A 16988-nucleotide genomic window follows, 5' to 3' on the forward strand; every position below is an offset into this window, starting at 1 on the left:
GTGGGGCTCTGTGCCGACCGCTCAGAGCCTGGAGCCTGTTTCGGATTCTGTGTCTCCCTCTCTCTGACCCTGCCCCGTTCATGCTCTGTCTCTCTCTGTCTCAAAAATAAATAAACGTTAAAAAAAAAAAATTTAAGAAAACTAAAATGTTTTGCCGCACGTGTGGTCGGTGGCTCAACGGCACCGTGTGTTTCAAAACATTTTAAACAACTAGTCTACTTTTTTGTGTGTGCTCACTTGCTGGCGACACTTGACTATGCGTTCAACCCTTGTGTTCGAGGTGCTCGCGGCTCGTGCGGCCCCCCACACAGCGGGGTGTGCCCATCGCTCCCTCCGGGTGGGGGGGACTCGTGAGCCGGGAGCAAGCCCTCTGGTTGTCTGGAGAGTTCCAGGGACCTCCCGAGAGTTTGTGGGTCTTCTCCAAGGCAGGCGGTGTTGAGGTGAGCCCTCCCAGGCCCTCGGGAAGCCCTCTGGGCTCTGTGGTCCCTCTGATCCCCAAGATTTCCTGCACGTTTCCAGCTTCGACTTCACCAAGAGTTCACAACTGGGGAGGTTTTGTATTTTTATCGAGTTCAGATTTTATTTATCAGTTTCGTTTTCCACTTCCTCCCTCCGCTTCGGGCAGCATCCTGGCTCCAACGCTATTTCTGTCTTCCCAGATGCAGCAAGGACTTGGGCGAAGGCGAAGGGTTTTGCAGACCTCCGTTAGATGCTTTATCATCGGACCCATCAGAAATACATAAAAAAGAAAAAGGAAAGATTGTATTACACCTCCACACTGTTTCCCTTATTTATCTGTGTAGAAATTTAGTAACCTCATTTTTATTATCTAGACATGGGGCTCTTCCAATGCAGAGTGAGTGCCATCATTATTCAGAGGACTGATAATCAATTTTGAGGACAAAGCCCAGAGCAGATCGCAATTCTTCTCATATGGCGTCGTAACTCCCTCAGGTATAATTCTTCAGCCAGCTTTGAATTCACCTAAGTATATTATTTCTAACCCTTCTTCTCCTGGAGATCAATACCAGACCTAAGTTAAGACACACGCAGCCTCCCCACCTGGTAAGAGCTCACACTCAGGAAACACAGCAACTTTGACACGGTGTTTTCTCCTTTTTCTTTCTTCCCCAGGCATTCCCCAAACGTGTTTTTACCCCGAGACTAAAACCAGCCTCCAAGAGATAGCCGGTTCACTCGTCTCCAGAACGGCCCTCACCCCCGTTTTGAAAGCAGGCACGTCTCCCCATCCCTTATCTCCCGGTATCTCCCTCGTTCTCAAGATCCCGCTAAGGTTTTCTCCGAGAGTCTCACAAACTCATTTCCAAGACCCTTTAGATCATCTGAGTCAGACAGCTCATACTGTCTTGCGGAAAGCAGGTGTTCTCATATTATTTTCTGATGATTTGGGATTTCAGCGCCCACAAGTTTTCTCTGTCCTTTCTGTTTGAACGCCATTTGCATATAAAGGAAGTGAAAAATAAAGTATAAACTGAGTCATTCTGGTTTCTTCTCCATCTGTTAACATTATACCAATCTGCTCCTTGTTTCTTACACCAAACAAAACGAAGCAAAACAAAAAAGCCTGTGATGAGTCTGGACGAAAGCATCACGGCCCTAGAACCAGGCGAAGGGAGAGCAACTGAGGGCCTTGTGGATTCCTAAAGGCGAAAGTGGGCCAGGGTGCCGACGTAGACACGGGAAGGGCCTGCTGTTGCTCTCCGACTCTTTCCCAGGCTTGCACCAGCCACCAGGTGCTCCCAAGAAGGAATGGAAATGCCCCCCAAAGGGGCACATTAACAGGAAACCCAGTCCAGTCCCCACACCTCTCTCCTATAAGGAAGGTAAGCGGTAAACTGCTGAGTGGCCAGAAGGCCCGCGGGACCCCAGGTCCAAGCAAAGACTCTCCACATCTGAATGAAAAGCCACTGCCTCTGTAAATTACTAAAAGAATTTCCAAAAGGGTCAGCTGACAGGTGACATAAAAACGAAGTATACAAATATACTCAATCAAAAAGTAGGCAAAAATAAAAGAGAAAAAAAGAAAGGGCAAATAGGACAAGTAAAATGCAATAAGAGAGGACACATTTAAACCCTACCACATCCGGGGCGCCTGGGTGGCTCAGTCGGTTGGGAGTCCGACTTCGGCTCAGGTCATGATCTTACGGTTCATGGGTTCGAGCCCCGCGTCGGGCTCTGTGCTGACGGCTCGGAGCCTGGAACCTGCTTCGGATTCTGTGTCTTCCTCTCTCTCTCTGCCCCTCCCCTGCTCACACTCTGTCAATCTCTCAAAAAATAAATGAACGTTAAAAAAAAATTTTTTTTAAACCCGACCACATCCATAATCTTACAAAACAGAGATGGTCTAAATGTCTCGATTAAAAGGCAGAAACCAATCAGACTAGATTAAAAAGAATTGAGGCCACCGGCATACTGATTATCAGAAACCTGACTTGAATGGCATCTTGGTAGCATCTCATGTAGTTGGACATCCTCTTGGCACAATGGAACATATGTCCACCCAAGTTTTGTCTATAAATATCTAAAGGAGTTTTATTCGTAACAGGCAAAAACTAGAAAACACTGGAATGTCCATCAGTTGCTGAGTAGAAAAACAAATTGCGGCCTTTCTTTCTTTTCTTTTTTTTTTTCATATTTCATTGAACCGCTTTATTTTTATTTTTTTAATATGAAATTTATTGTCAGATTGGCTTCCATACAACACCCAGTGCTCATCCCAACAGGTGCCCTCCTCAATGCCCATCACCCGCTTTCCCCTCCCTCCCACCTCTCATCAACCCTCAGTTTATTCTCAGTTGTTAAGAGTCTCTTACGGTTTGCCTCCTTCCCTCTCTGTAACTTTTTTTTCTTTCCCCTCCCCCATGGTCTTCTGTTAAGTTTCTCAGGATCCACATAGGAGTGAAAACATATGGTATCTGTCTTTCTCTGTATGGCTTATTTCACTTAGCATCACACTCTCCGGTTCCATCCACGTTGCCACAAAAGGCCACATTTCATTCTTTCTCGTTGCCAAGTAGTATTCCATCGTGTATATAAACCACAATTTCTTTATCCATTCATCAGTTGATGGACATTTAGGCTCTTTCCATAATTTGGCTATTGTTGAAAGTGCCGCTATAAACATTGGGGTACAAGTGCCCCTCTGCATCAGCACTCCTGGATCCCTTGGGTGAATTCCTAGCAGTGCTATTTCTGGGTCATAGGGTAGATCTATTTTTAATTTTTTGAGGAGCCTCCACACTGTTCTCCAGAGCAACTGCACCAGTTTGCATTCCCACCAACAGTGCAAGAGGGTTCCGTTTCTCCACATCCTCTCCAGCATCTATAGTCTCCTGATTTGTTCATTTTAGCCACTCTGCCTGGCATGAGGTGATATCTCAGTGTGGTTTTGATTTGTATTTCCCTGATGAGGAGTGACGTTGAGCATCTTTTCATGTGTCTGTTGCGTGGCCTTCTTTTCAACATTGTACTATAAGGCTTTGCCTATGTGATAGGCAAGAAAAGGAAACAAAAGGTGTACAGATTGGGAAGAAAAAAATAAAGCTGTCTTTGTTTACAGATGATATAATCATTTGTGTAGCAAATCCAAAAGAAACAACAAACCCCTAGAACGAATCAGCAACCCTCGCAAGGTTGCAGGACACAAGGCTAATACACAAGTCAATCACTTTCTTATATACTAGCAACGAACAAGTAAAATTTTAAATTTAAAACACAGTACCATTTACATTAACACACAAACAATGACATACTTAAGTATAAATCTAGCAAACTATGGGCAATATCTGTATGAGGAAAACTACAACACTCTGATGAAAAAAATAAAAAAAGAACTAATTACGCGGTGAGATGTTCTATGTTCATGGAAAGGAAAACGCAGGGTTGGCAAGATGTCCGTTCTTCCCATACTGATCTATAGATTCAAAGCAATCCCATTCAGAATCTTGGCAAGCCATTTGTGGATACCCACAAGCTAATTCTAAAATTTGTATGGAAAGGCCAAAGATTCAGAATAGCCAACACGATATAGAAGAACAAAGTTAGGAGAACCGTGAACTTGCAGTAATCAAGATGCTATTGGTAAGAGAATAGACAAATATGTCAACAGAACAGAATAAAGTCCTGAAATAGACTCACATAAACATACACAACCATCTTTGACAAAGGAGCAAACGGGCACAGAGTTGTTTTCAATAAATGGTGCTGGAACAACAGGTCAACCACATGCAAAAAAAAAAAAAAAAAAAAAAAAAAAAAAGGAATCTAGACACAGGCCTGACACCTTTTGCAAAAAGTAACTTAAAATGGATCACAGACCTGCATGTAAAACATAAAACGATAAAACTCCTAGAAGATAACGTAGTAGAAAATCTAGATGACCTCAGTGTGGCAATGACTTGTTAGAGACAAAACCAAAAGCATAAGCCATGAAATAAATAACGGACGAGCTTGTCCGTTTCATTAAATTAAGACCTTCTGCTCTGTGAAGTGTAATGTCAAGAGAACGAGAAGACAAGCCACAGACGGGGGGGAAATATTTGCAAAAGGCACATTGGATGAAGGACTTCTATCCAAAATATACCAAAACACTTAAAACTCAACAGTAAGAAAACAAACAACCCAATTGAAAAATGGGCTAGGGGCACCAGTTAAGCCTCCGACTTCAGCTCAAGTCAGGATCTCATGGTTGGTGGGTTCGAGCCCTGTGTCGGGCTCTGTGCTGAGAGCTCGGAGCCCGGAACCCGCTTTGGATTCTGTGTCTCCCTCTCTCTCTGCCCCTCCCCTGCTTGTGCTCTGTCTCTCTCTGTCTCTCAAAAATAAATAAACGTTAAAAAAATGGGTCAAAGATCTTAACATGCACCTTACTAAAGATAATACAGGTGGAGGGGTGCCTGGGTGGCTCAGTCGGTTAAGCCTCTGACTCTTGGTTTCAGCTCAGGTCATGGTCTCATGGTTTGTGAGATCAAGCCCTGCATCAGGTTCCACGCTGTCAGCAAGGAGCCTGCCTGGGATTCACTCTCTTTCTCTCTCTCTCTCTCTCTCTCTCTCTCTTTCTCTGCCCCCTCCCCTGAGCACTCTCTCTCTCTCAAAATAAATACATAGACTTAAAAAAAATTTTTTTTAACATAATGCAGATGGAAAATAAGCCTATGAACAGGTCATGTGCCATTAGGAAAACATAAATTAAAACAAAAGTGGGGGCACCTAAGGGGCTCAGTCATTAAGCAGCTGACTTCAGCTCAGGTCATGATCTCAAGGTTTGTGAGTCTGAGTCCCACACTGGGTGAGCTTGAGCCCCGCTTCGGGTGAGGCCCACTTCCCTCTCTCCCTCTCCCTCTCTCTCTCTGCCCCTTGCTCGCTTGTGCCCTCTGTCTCTCTCTCTAAAAAAACAAAAACCAGAAAACAAAAGTGAGACACCACTAGACGCCTGTTAAACAGCCAAAACCCAGGACACTCAGGGCACCAAATGCTGGTGAGGGTAGAGAACAGCAGAGCCTCTCACTCACTCCTGCTGGGAATGCAAAATGGCCCAGCCACTTTAGAAGACAAACCTATTCATTCAGCGCTGAGAAGAAATGAGCTATCAGGCCATGAAAAGACAGGGAGGCACATTCAATGTATCTCACGAAGTGAAAGAACCCAATCTGAAGAGTCGACATACGGTATGATTCCAACCATGTGACATTCTGGAAGAAACAAAACTATAGAGACAATAGAAAGATGAGCGGTTCTGGAGTTAGGTGGGAGGGAGGAAGAGGCCGAGCTTGGGAGATTTCCAGGGCAGTGAGACTAGTCTGTCTGACACCATAATGGTGGATAGATATCACCAGGCATTTGTCCAGACCCACAGAATGCACAGCAAGAGTGAGCCCTACGGTCAACTAGGGACTCTGGGTGATTGCGATGTGTCAGTCTCAGGGTTCCTCAAGTGTATTGAGTGCACCACTCTAGTGGGGGTGTTGATAACCGGGGAGGCTCTCCCTGCAGGCGGGTGGGCAGCATATGGGAAATGACTGTGCCTTCCTCCCAACGATGCTGTGAATTTAAAATTGCCTTGAAAAAAATTGTCTTTAAAACCTTAACGTGAACTCTCTTTTACTATCTTGCTGATGTTCAGTAAGCATCTTCTCTTGACCGTGGGATGGTCATTTGGAGGCACTGATGTCTCAGATTAGTACATGTGCCTGTGGCCTCCTTGACCCTCCTCCGTGAAAAGTCTTTCTGCAGAGAGTTAATAACCGAACTTCTGTGCGTGGCTCTTACCGCCTGCACCACTGAGGGAGTGTCCCCTTGGAAAAGGAGAGCTGGGGGTGTGAAGTGGTCTTTAATCGCTTGGACTGTGTTTTTAGACATTCTATTGCTAAATATATTCACTTGCCATTGACTTCAGGGTAAATTCAGGCTTGAGTATTCGAGATGAAAGTCCTTTTCATCCTGCTGGTCACTCTGGAAATTGTGGTTGCTAAGAGACCGTATCTGGGAATCCGGTGCCGCGAAGCTAACTGTCAATCACCCCAGGTGATACTTGACAGTATGCCTGATAAGATCACCCTGGATACTTCCTTTTGCCTTTGCCTGTCCTTCCTCAAATGACTTATCTACAGAAAAACCCTACTAACTCAAAGCCATAAACAAAGGAAGCAAGAGACATCTGTTTTATACACATCAGCTATTCTAAGGTCAAACCTGATGGTGGCTTGCATGCTTTGGGAGAGAGAGACAATTCTTAAATGTCATCCACATTTCCAGACTCAGGGACAAGTAGAGGTCTCAAAAAGTCCCCGGAGAACGGTCAGTGCCTGTCACTTTCAGATTGAAAGTAAGGTGCTGCAAAATGTGTCGTGTGCTTTAGGGAGACGGTTTCTGGCGTAGGGAGATCCTTCAGGAGCACCTAGGGGGTTCCCCACTTCCCTCTTCAGACCAGATTTTTGTGTAACTGATCACTCCTGACCAGAACAGACATAGTTTTCTTCCTACAGTGTCCGCCAGCCCCACGTCTCGCCCGCCTCCTTTCCCGATATCATTGCCTAAGAAGGAAAAAAGAAGTCCCAGACAGACCACAGAAGGGGTCGATCCAATTTCCTTGGACTGAAAGATCCGTGGTTCTAAAACCAACCCAATATTGTAGACCAGTGCTTTTCACTGATTCTAGGTAATTTTCTGCCCACTCTAAGCAAAAATGAGAAAAGAAGAAGAAGAAGAAAGGAAAGGGGAAGGGGAAGGCGAAGGAGAAGGGGAAGAAGGAGAAGGAGGAGAAGAAGAAGAAGAAGAAAAAGGAAAGCAAGCCATGTAACTTGACCGTGGCTGCCTGAGCTGCTCTCATAGGTCCATCGGTGCATCCCGGAGCTCAGACAGCAGAAACTCCCAACTTTCTCAAACCACAGAGTGTCTCCCTCGCAACCACTGGCTGCCAAGGACATGACATTCATGGACCGCTTGAGTCCAGGGAGGGACGCAGCACTCACGGGCCACGGGCTGCCAGTGGGAGCACATTTTGCCCCGAGGCCCTGTCCCGGAGCCCACTGGGGAGGTAAGGGCTCCTGAACGAAGTCCACCCCGCCCCGCGGCGGGGTCTGTTTTCCAGGGGACAGCGGACTTGAACAAGAGATGGTGGAAATAGCTGTGGAGATGCCGGCCGTCTGGCCGTGGGTCACAGTGAATCTCTGTGCCCAGCCTCTTCATTCACGAAATAGGAGGCGTCCGTCTATCTCAGGGAGCTTTGCACAAGAAGGGTTCGATGAAACAAGGCGTAAAGCCTGTTACGTGTCAGTGTCAGATTTCAGTCGCGTGTGCCTCCAACACCAGCCACAACCGTATTTATACCTGGGTCTTTCCTGCCGTAGCAGATTGAAGTAAGGTTTTTGTGGCTCGACAGACCTGGCGACCAGCCCAGCGGTGACGTTCATCGGAGGGGCGTTCTTGGAAAAGCAGACGACATTTGGGTGCTTTATTTCTTTTATAAACTGAGAATAGCAACGCCTACCTCATCGGATTAGGAGGATCGCGTATGATAATGAAAGTACAGCTTCACCAAGGGGGAAGAGCTCAGTAGGTACTTGCTATAATTATAGCCCGGCTGAATTCTATCTGTAAGTATAGGTGTTGATGCCCGTATATAATCGTAATTGTAGGATGCCCCCCAACATGGCAGTATCATGTGGCAGGACTCCGTCTCGCAGGGAAGATGAGAGAATCTAGGTCACCTGCCCGCGGGGCTCGTCAGGACACTGAGAGGCAATTTATCCGGTGTGATTTGAAGACGGAGAAAAATATCTGAAAAATCTGAGCAGTGATTTTCATTCCCAACGCTATTGCGGATAAAATAGGCCGGACGCGTTACGTATTTGCAGCTAGAAACGTGGAATACGGTGTGCCAATTATCTTTTGAAATACGCAGGGAGCAAAATCCACAGAGGTCAGAACCAACGAGAAAATCCCCAGAAACCAGAGGGAGGGCTGACCACAGTCCCGGGGGGATGTTGGTGCCAGAGAACCAGGCTCTTGGATTCTCTGGGAGGTTGGGGATTAAAACCAACACCCTAACACAAAGACGAGACCCCCAAAGGGTTCCCCTCAGTAAAAACGTACACTGAGAAACATCCCTTTTTGGCAAAAGGGAATGACAAGTGAGCTTAGCTCTTTCCACGGGCTCTGCTGTGGGGAAAAGGACTCCTCTGGAAACGCGTTAGCACAGGCCTGTTGTCACCTGGGACTGGGGTTCGGCTTTTTACTAGTTGGCATGAGTAACCGACAGCCACACTTAATGAGGGAACGTTCTTCATAAAAGAAATGCCAGCTGATCGTGTAAAAAGAAGCGTGGAATTAGAAAGTCAGCTTTCTATAACATGATCGAAATGACGGGTCCAAGCAAGGGTGGCAGATGTTGCTAAAGCCATTAGGCTTGTGATCGAAGGAACCAGGAGTCCAGGGGGCGCCAAAGTAACACCACACACCCCTTCCTAGTCAGGTGGCGGTGGGGAGGGGTCTTAGGGGAAAATGCCCAGACCTAGAATGTGGGCGAAGCACCACCACGTGTCCCATTGGTCACGCTGGGCTGGCGTTGTGTCCCGTGCCCACCTCGGCGAATCTCATTCCCGGAGCGGGTGTGTCTTCCCTGACTCACAATTTGCTATTGGTTAGGACAGATGTTAGGGTACAGAGATTCAGTGCAAAGGATCCCTCTCTCGGCAATGCCAATGAACTTGGTCTGGTGGAGAGGTGCCCCCAAAGCTTACGGCTTCCGCATCCTACAGGACCCTCGCCTGTGCTGTCTCTCCCGTGGGAAGCTCACTGTCACATTATCTCCTTCGGCGACTATAAACACTTGTGTCTTCCCTAGAATCCTTTGAACCGAGATTACCAGGCCCCTTGTTCCCTTATTCACGAGGGAAATAAATCTTCGTCGCTTACTCACTTTATATTTGCAGGAGTCGGGTTTGAAATTTGCGGAAAATTACATTTGACAAAGCATAACTTTACAGTGGAAACATCAATCATCTTCTTAATGCGTTCTACGTGATCTAGATATTTTGTGTCCCCTGGTTTGACAAACCCCTCAACGAGTACGTATGTATTTTTGATGTATCCTAGACAAGGCTTTGGGAGTAAATTCCACTTCGAGAGTAAAATGGGGACTGTGTCAGATTAATAGAGTTTTAAGGATATAACGACCAGATAGATGCAGCATCTGGCTCTGGATGAGGTCCTGGTTTAAAGACACCAGCTGCAAATTTGGAGCAATGGGAAAATTTGAAAGGGACACCGTGTATGGCCAGATGAAAATGTAATTTTGTGGAAAAGTGGAGATAATTACCCGAGAATAGTTCTCATGTACATGATAAACACATCACATTTGGTATGCTATATTATTTCATTTTTTTCTTATATATCAGTACATTATTGTAACAATTATATTATACATTATAATAAATATATCAAGTATCATATCATTGCATAAGAACACATATACGAACATAATATAACTTACGTTATAACCGTAATACTGTACAACATAACAATTAATAGTGTAGTAATTGTCAATAAACATTATGATCTCAATTTAATAAATAAAAAAGAGAGAATGCACACTGGGAATACCAGTCAAGAGCTAGAAAGGACAACAGAAGAAGACAGAATGTATATGCTGAGAGGTATAGTAATGGTGACCTCAGGGTGGTAGGAATATAATATTTTCATTTTCTTATCTTTCCTCTTTTGTTTTCTAATTTCTAAATACATTGTTGCTATTTTGTAATAATAAATGTTTGAAAATAAAACACAGCAACATTGACACTGGACCCTTTTAATCTGAAAACAGTATGAAAGTAATCTAAGGATAATAACTCTGGGTCTCGTGGCAAAAGCAATCAATCAATGAGACAGTGAATGCTTCATTCACGATGACAGTGTCACAATAATTTATTAAAAGAATTGAAAGTATATGAATGTCACCATAGAATTCTATGTCCCACCAAACTATCTTTCAAGAGTGGTGATGAAATGAAGATGAGCATTTGGGGCTATGATAAACAGACAGCAGTCTGCAGATGTGAGCCAGTGGTGTGGGAGAGACCTGTGGCCCTTCATCACTGGAGAGACAGAGAGAGATACTGACAGCCCTTAACTTGGTTAACTTTGAAATGCATGTTGGGGTGCCTGGGGGCTCAGTCGGTTAAGTGGCCGACTTCGGCTTAGGTCATGATCTTGTGGTCCTTGAGTTCGAGCCCCATGTTGGGCTCTGAGCTGACAGCTCAGGGTCTGGAATCTGCTTCAGATTCTGTCTCCTTCTTTCTCTGTGCCTCCCTGGTCCAACTCTGTCTCTCTCTCTCTCAAAAATAAATAAACATTAAAAAAAATAAAATGTATGTTACTATTTTAAGAGTAAACAATTTTTCAGTTCTTATAGGAAATATATCTCCAAGACAGTGCAGAAATCAAAAGAAAAATAGAAAAGCCAACCAAGCAAATTAGAAAAGAGAGAACAAAGAAGGGAAGGAGACAAAATGCAAAGGAAGATTATATCTAAATCGCAAGTAGGATGATAGAAATAAATCCAAGTTTTTAGTAATTAAAAATGTAAATGTTCTATGCTCATCAGTTATAAGACAGAGACTCTCACCTTGGATTTTTTTTTTTTTTAAAGGACGAAGAACAACAAATATAGCTACACACTGTTTACAATAAATGCTCGAAAACATGAAAACACAGTTTGGAAATAAAAAGCTCAAAAATATGTATCAGCTAAATGATAAATAAGAAAGCCAGCCTAGCCGTATCATTATCAGAAAAAATAAAACCATAGAAAATACAGAGTTTAAAGCAGTGGACACTATTAAGTATAAACAGGGCATTATTATATTCATAATGACATGTAAAATCTAAAATTATTTGCACCTAATAATAATTTAGCATCACAATTTCTGTTTTTTTTTTTAAGTTCATTTGTATATTTTTTGAGAGAGAAAGAGAGAGAGAAAGAGCAGGAAAGAGGCAGAGAGAAAGGGAGAGAGAGAATCCCAAGCAGGCTCTACACGTCAGGACAGAGCCCGACGTGGGGTTCGACCTCACCGACCGTGAGATCACGAGCTGAGCGAGATCAAGAGTCAGACACTTAACCAACCGAACCACCCCGGAGCCCTCGCATCACAATTTCTAAAAGCAGAAATGAACAAGTCCAGAATCTTAGTTGTTCACATTACGATATATTACATAGTTATTATGTATTATATTTTGTATTATTCACCTTATCTTCCATGCTTTTCTGCGGGCCTGAAATTACTCGCAACAAAACAATTGTGACCACTTCCCAAAGAAAGTCTGTCTCAGGAGGGGTGGGCTCCTTGGGGTCACGCCCTGGGGAGACGGAAGGCATCTGGGACCCCACCTGCTGAAACCAACCAGCCTCCGTACCTTCAGCTCACCCAATCCGTAGCTCAACACTTTTCTTCCTTTAACAGAAAGCGGCTTTTTATTTCCTTCTTTTCATGGCAAAGCTGTATTGAAATACAAGCAAAAGTCACCGTTAATAATCTCACCACTCAACGGTCTCCATCAACGTAGAAGGATTACCTCCACCGTGGGGGCAGAAGGAGGGACCTAAGTAAGCCTCCTGGGGGTTGGGAAATGGAAAGATTAATGCATTTCCTGCATTCCCAGCAAGAGAAGAGAATTAACAAATCACACTTTTCCCTTTTTCGTCTGCCAGAAAACAGATCTATATTGGCCTAGTTTCAACTACGCACGCACCCTTGAAATTCACGTTGACTTCCTTCAGCTCTCACCCCCGTTGCCAGGAGTTAAAAAATAAACTTTTAAGTGATTTCTCTCTTATTGTGTTATTATTTTGTAATCAACAGCATGATTGCAGATGTTAAGCAGAGGCTCACCGCACACGCTTCTGGAAGGGGAGGCCAGGCCCTCACTGTTGAGCCGAACCCAATGCCCAGCCGATGACCGCGGGGTCTTTGCGAGGGACACGGCTTTCCTATAGGAAGGCTCATCCTGATGTTACTTGTAACAAGAGTAGATATATTAGATATTATCTGGTGTGAACCCTACTCACAACTACTCAAATTCCCTGTCTGTAACACTCTTTGGGCTTTTCAAAAAACAAGTTCGGTTTCAATTATAAAATAATGTCCCTTATAAAAGTACATAAAGTACGGAGAGTTTAAGAGAATATGGAAATCATTTGTAATAACATGAATGCTGAGAGATAGTCACTACAGATATATTTCTTATATTTTTGCTTATCTATGTCTCAAACCATCTTCAAACCTGTTTGTCTCCTTCACAGAATCGGTAGGCTGCTCGTTAGGGCCGTTCATGCGCAGCAAGTGTCTCGTCCTTCCAGCAGGTAGGCTGCTCTTCCTACCCGGATGTCAGTGAATTTGACTGGAGGTGATGTCTGTCACTCCCAGATAGAAACCTTCACAGCCTGATGCAATGGCCACATCCCCGTCCTTCTGTGGGGGAGACTGTGGAAGTTAAAAAGCTTAATTTCTAAAAATGGGGCAGAGGAAAGACCATGAATTCCTACGCTCACCGTGATCTCTAGCAGGACTTCCTAATGCCCTAGGTGATGTGTCAATAGGGAGCCCTGCCAGGGGGTCCCCACTGACTTCCGCTGGACAGATTCATGATCTACATAAAAGCATACAGAAACTTCTGTCGTGATATGCCACTAAGATGTGGGGTATATTTGTTACCGCGGCATATCTAGCTTATCCTGACTAAAACGGCTAGAAATACATTATGTCTCTGTATCATCCAATATGCTTTTTAAAAAACATGCTTTCTACTGTACCTGCAGACCCATAAGACTATTCGTCATTTTCCTGCCTGTTCGGTAGTGACTCAAGCTTGTCCTGTAAGCAGGTGGCAGTGTGCCTGCCTTGGTCATTTCTCTAAAGCCAATCTGCTCTTCAGTTATCCCCCCTGTCAATGCCTGTGGTCCTCTCTGACCCACAGCTCCTTTTCTTGTGATGGCTGGGCTAGGACCAGAGAAAGACCAAACTAAATGAGACTGGATTTAAGGATGGCGACCAAGATCAGAGGAACCCCGCCTCAGATCTACTGCGGGCCAAGGGACCACAGCCACAGTGGTCCGGCCCGGTGAGTGCCCATCTTTCCACCAACATGAGCAGTCCCCTCGCATGAGCCACCAGACCAGGAGGACGTTCAGAGCCAGCGCGCTGTGAGGACCTTCCAGGAGGCAAGAGCGTTCTGCATCCAGCCTACCGGCACCCTGGTCATGCGGGGGGTCCACACCCACAGGACCGACTCCCAGAGACAGGGACGAAGAAGAAGTGGCCAGCCTGCCATGGACCACCCCACATCCACCTTGCTCTCTCGAGTCACCTTGTAAGCCCTGGCCGGTCCTTAGAGCGGCTTTAATGTCTGGCGATTGAGGAAACATGTAATGACAAAGCGTGAGTGAGTTTGCGTGCTCATTACATGACGTGTGCACCCACACGTCTGGGGAAGGACACGACGTGGTGCATCCACAGTTGATCAGGAACGGGCCCAGGGAGCCACTGAGGGTCACCCGTGTGCCCATCCCGGAGGTCGGCACTGTCACAGGCTGTCTTAGTGTTGTCCTCGGCACTGCACACATGCCTTGCCTGCAGCCCATGCTCACAGCCCCCCACTGCAGGGGCCCTCAGGCCCGGCCGAGGAAGGTGGGCTACAACCTCTAAGGGAGAAGCAAGGCCTGAGCGAGTCTGGGTTTCCAAACCCAAGGCTGGTGTCGGTTACGGACGAACGGCCCTTGGGTTCCAGCGTCCCCCTGACCTGGGGGTGGATGATGTTAGACTGGTCCCCGAGCCTGAGGGCATCCATTGTGTCACGACGAGCAGGACTCGGCTTGCTTCCTGTGGGCTCTCAGGCCATGCTGACCACCATCGGGGGTGGGGTCAGGGCTGGGACCAGGATCAGGGCCAGGGCTAGGGTCAGGGCCAGATCAGGGAGGGACCAAGGTCAGGGCCAGGGCAGGGGTGAGGGTCAGGGCCAGGGCCAGGTTTAGGATCAGGGTTAGGTCAGGGCCAAGTCAGGGTTGGGATCAGAGTCAAGGCCTGGACTAGGGCCAAGGTCAGGGTCAAGACCGGGGTCAAGGTCAAATTTAGGAACAGGTTTAGGTTGGAATGGAAGAAAAAGAGATTCAGAGCCTGGTGTGTCTGGCTGGGGTCTGGCAGAAACCCCGGTCAGGACAGGTCCACAGGTGGGCCAACCAGCTGAGCCAAGAGGAAGCACTGGGTGAACTGGGTCCTTGGAGCCATTCGGGTTGGAGCCCCAAGTCCAGCTCTGTGCTGACAGCTCGGAGCCTGGAACCTGCTACAGATTCTGTGTCTCCCCCTCTCTCTGCTCCTCCCTCCCTCACTCACTCTCTCTCTCTCTCTCTTTAAATTTAAATAAACTTGGGGTGCCTGGGTGGCTCAGTCGGTTGAGCGTCCGATTTCGGCTCAGGTCATGATCTCGTGGTTCATGAGTTAGAGCCCCACGTCGGGCTCTGTGCTGACAGCTCGGAGCCTGGAACCTGCTTTGGATTCTGTGCCTCCCGCTCTCTCTGCCCTTCCCCTGCTCATGCTCTGTCTCTCTGTCTGTCTGTCTCTCTCTCTCTCTTTAAATTTAAATAAACTTGGGGTGCCTGGGTGGCTCAGTCGGTTAGCATCCAACTTTGGCTCAGGTCATGATCTCATGGTCCGTGGGTTCCAGCCCAGCGTCGGGCTCTGTGCTGAGAGCTCAGAGCCTGGAGCCTGCTTTGGATTCTGTCTCCCTCTCTCTCGGCCCCTCCCCTGCTCGTGCTCTGTCTGTCTCTGTCTCTCAATAATAAATAAAGGTTTTTTAAAAAGTTAAAAAAAAATAAACATTAAAAAAGAGAGAGAAAACACAGCCGACCCTCGTCGGCGGAGTTAGGCGTGCCGCACTCGAAATCAAGTACAAATCCTGGCTGCCGGTTTGGGCCAGACCCCAGGTCAGGCATTCTGTCCTCACCCAGACGACCTTGAAGCCGGGACTGCTGGGCCCTGCAGCCTGTGCCCCTGAGGCCGACTTGTTGCTGCCCGCACGGGAGGCCAGCGTGCTGTCGTGCTCGGAGCCACGCTGGCGGTGGGCCCATGGCTGTCTGCCCCGACAAGCGCCACCCAGCCCCCTCCTCCCAGCCCGGCTCCCCCAGGAGAGCCCGGGTGCGCCCCACCCCCCACGTCCTCCTGTCTGCAGTTTGGGTTTTGGTCTGCGTTTCAGAACAGATCTACCTTCTGAGCACATTTTATCAATAATCAGACAACGTTCAGGCAAAATGAACGTGCTTCGAAGCTCCCTGCCAAGCGCACCGTCGTCTCGTTTCCTTCGAGAAAGCGCCCTGGCGACAGCGTCGCCGTGGCGATTCCCGCACGGCTGACGCGCGGCTCGCACCCCAGGTCCCCTCCTCGCTGGACAGCGGGCTCTGATGGGCGCGTCCTTCTCGCTCCCCCCGGACCGCGTGGTGCCAGCTCACCGCTCTCCCAGCGCCCACGACGGTTCACTTCACCGGGCTCCGCAGAGGTCTCCTGAAGGCTGTCATCTTTGTGCAAAATACGTGGTCTGAGCAGAGGGATGACTTCCCCACTCGCCCTTTGCAGAGACGCGGCATGGGAACAAAGTCATGTCAGAGGGCCCATTAGAGACAGGTGCCATGGTCTCCAGTCCCTTATGTTCTGAGTCAGAAGGGCGGTGACCCTCACGCCTCGCGTTCATGGCCCAAGGCATGGGTGCCTAGGTCCGCGTTGTAGCTCTCCTACCCCACCTCTGCCTGCCCTCCGCCCCGCCTCTCCCTAGACGTGCACGTGTGGGGGGGAGACGCCTTCCCAGCTTTCCTCGTACAAGGTGCGACTCTGAGAGCGCATCACATCTGGGTCACGGCTGATGGAAACGGAGTTCGTATTAGCCAGGAGCTGGGAGCCCTCGTGGGAAGTCACCCACACCTGTTCAAAACAACGGCCCTGGGGCCGGGCTGGACATCAGGCCCCAGAGACCCCTCCTGCTCTTGGGAGGGTTGGGAGGGATCTCTGAGCCTGCGGCAGCTTGCTCTGTCCCAATGGGTCCTGGCTCCAGACCCACACTGGGCTGGAAGCCGTGGGAGACCAGCAGTTGTGAGCGGAGCAAACATCCCTGCGAGATGCGGGCAGCCCCCGAAGCTGCTGCCTCCCCGAGTCCCGGCCCGTGTGCAGGCGGCCCGGGGCAAGAGGCTGTTCCTCTTTCTCTGCCCCTCTGAACTACAAGGAGGGCCCAGAACAAGGCTTGGCACCCACGGCCTGCGGGGCGGATCTGGCCCAAGGCTCGGCAGGTCCAGGCACAAGTGAGAAACGGTGTTTATGGTTTCTTAGGCTTCTGTTTCAAATGATAAGGAGGGAGGCACAGAGCACAGAGTGCCCGTAACTCAGCGTTTGTCTCTTCAGGCCTCTCAGCCCAGTGAAACACTTGTTTTTCTT

This window comes from Panthera leo, chromosome B2 (genome assembly GCF_018350215.1).
Source record: "Panthera leo isolate Ple1 chromosome B2, P.leo_Ple1_pat1.1, whole genome shotgun sequence".
NCBI lineage: Eukaryota > Metazoa > Chordata > Mammalia > Carnivora > Felidae > Panthera > Panthera leo.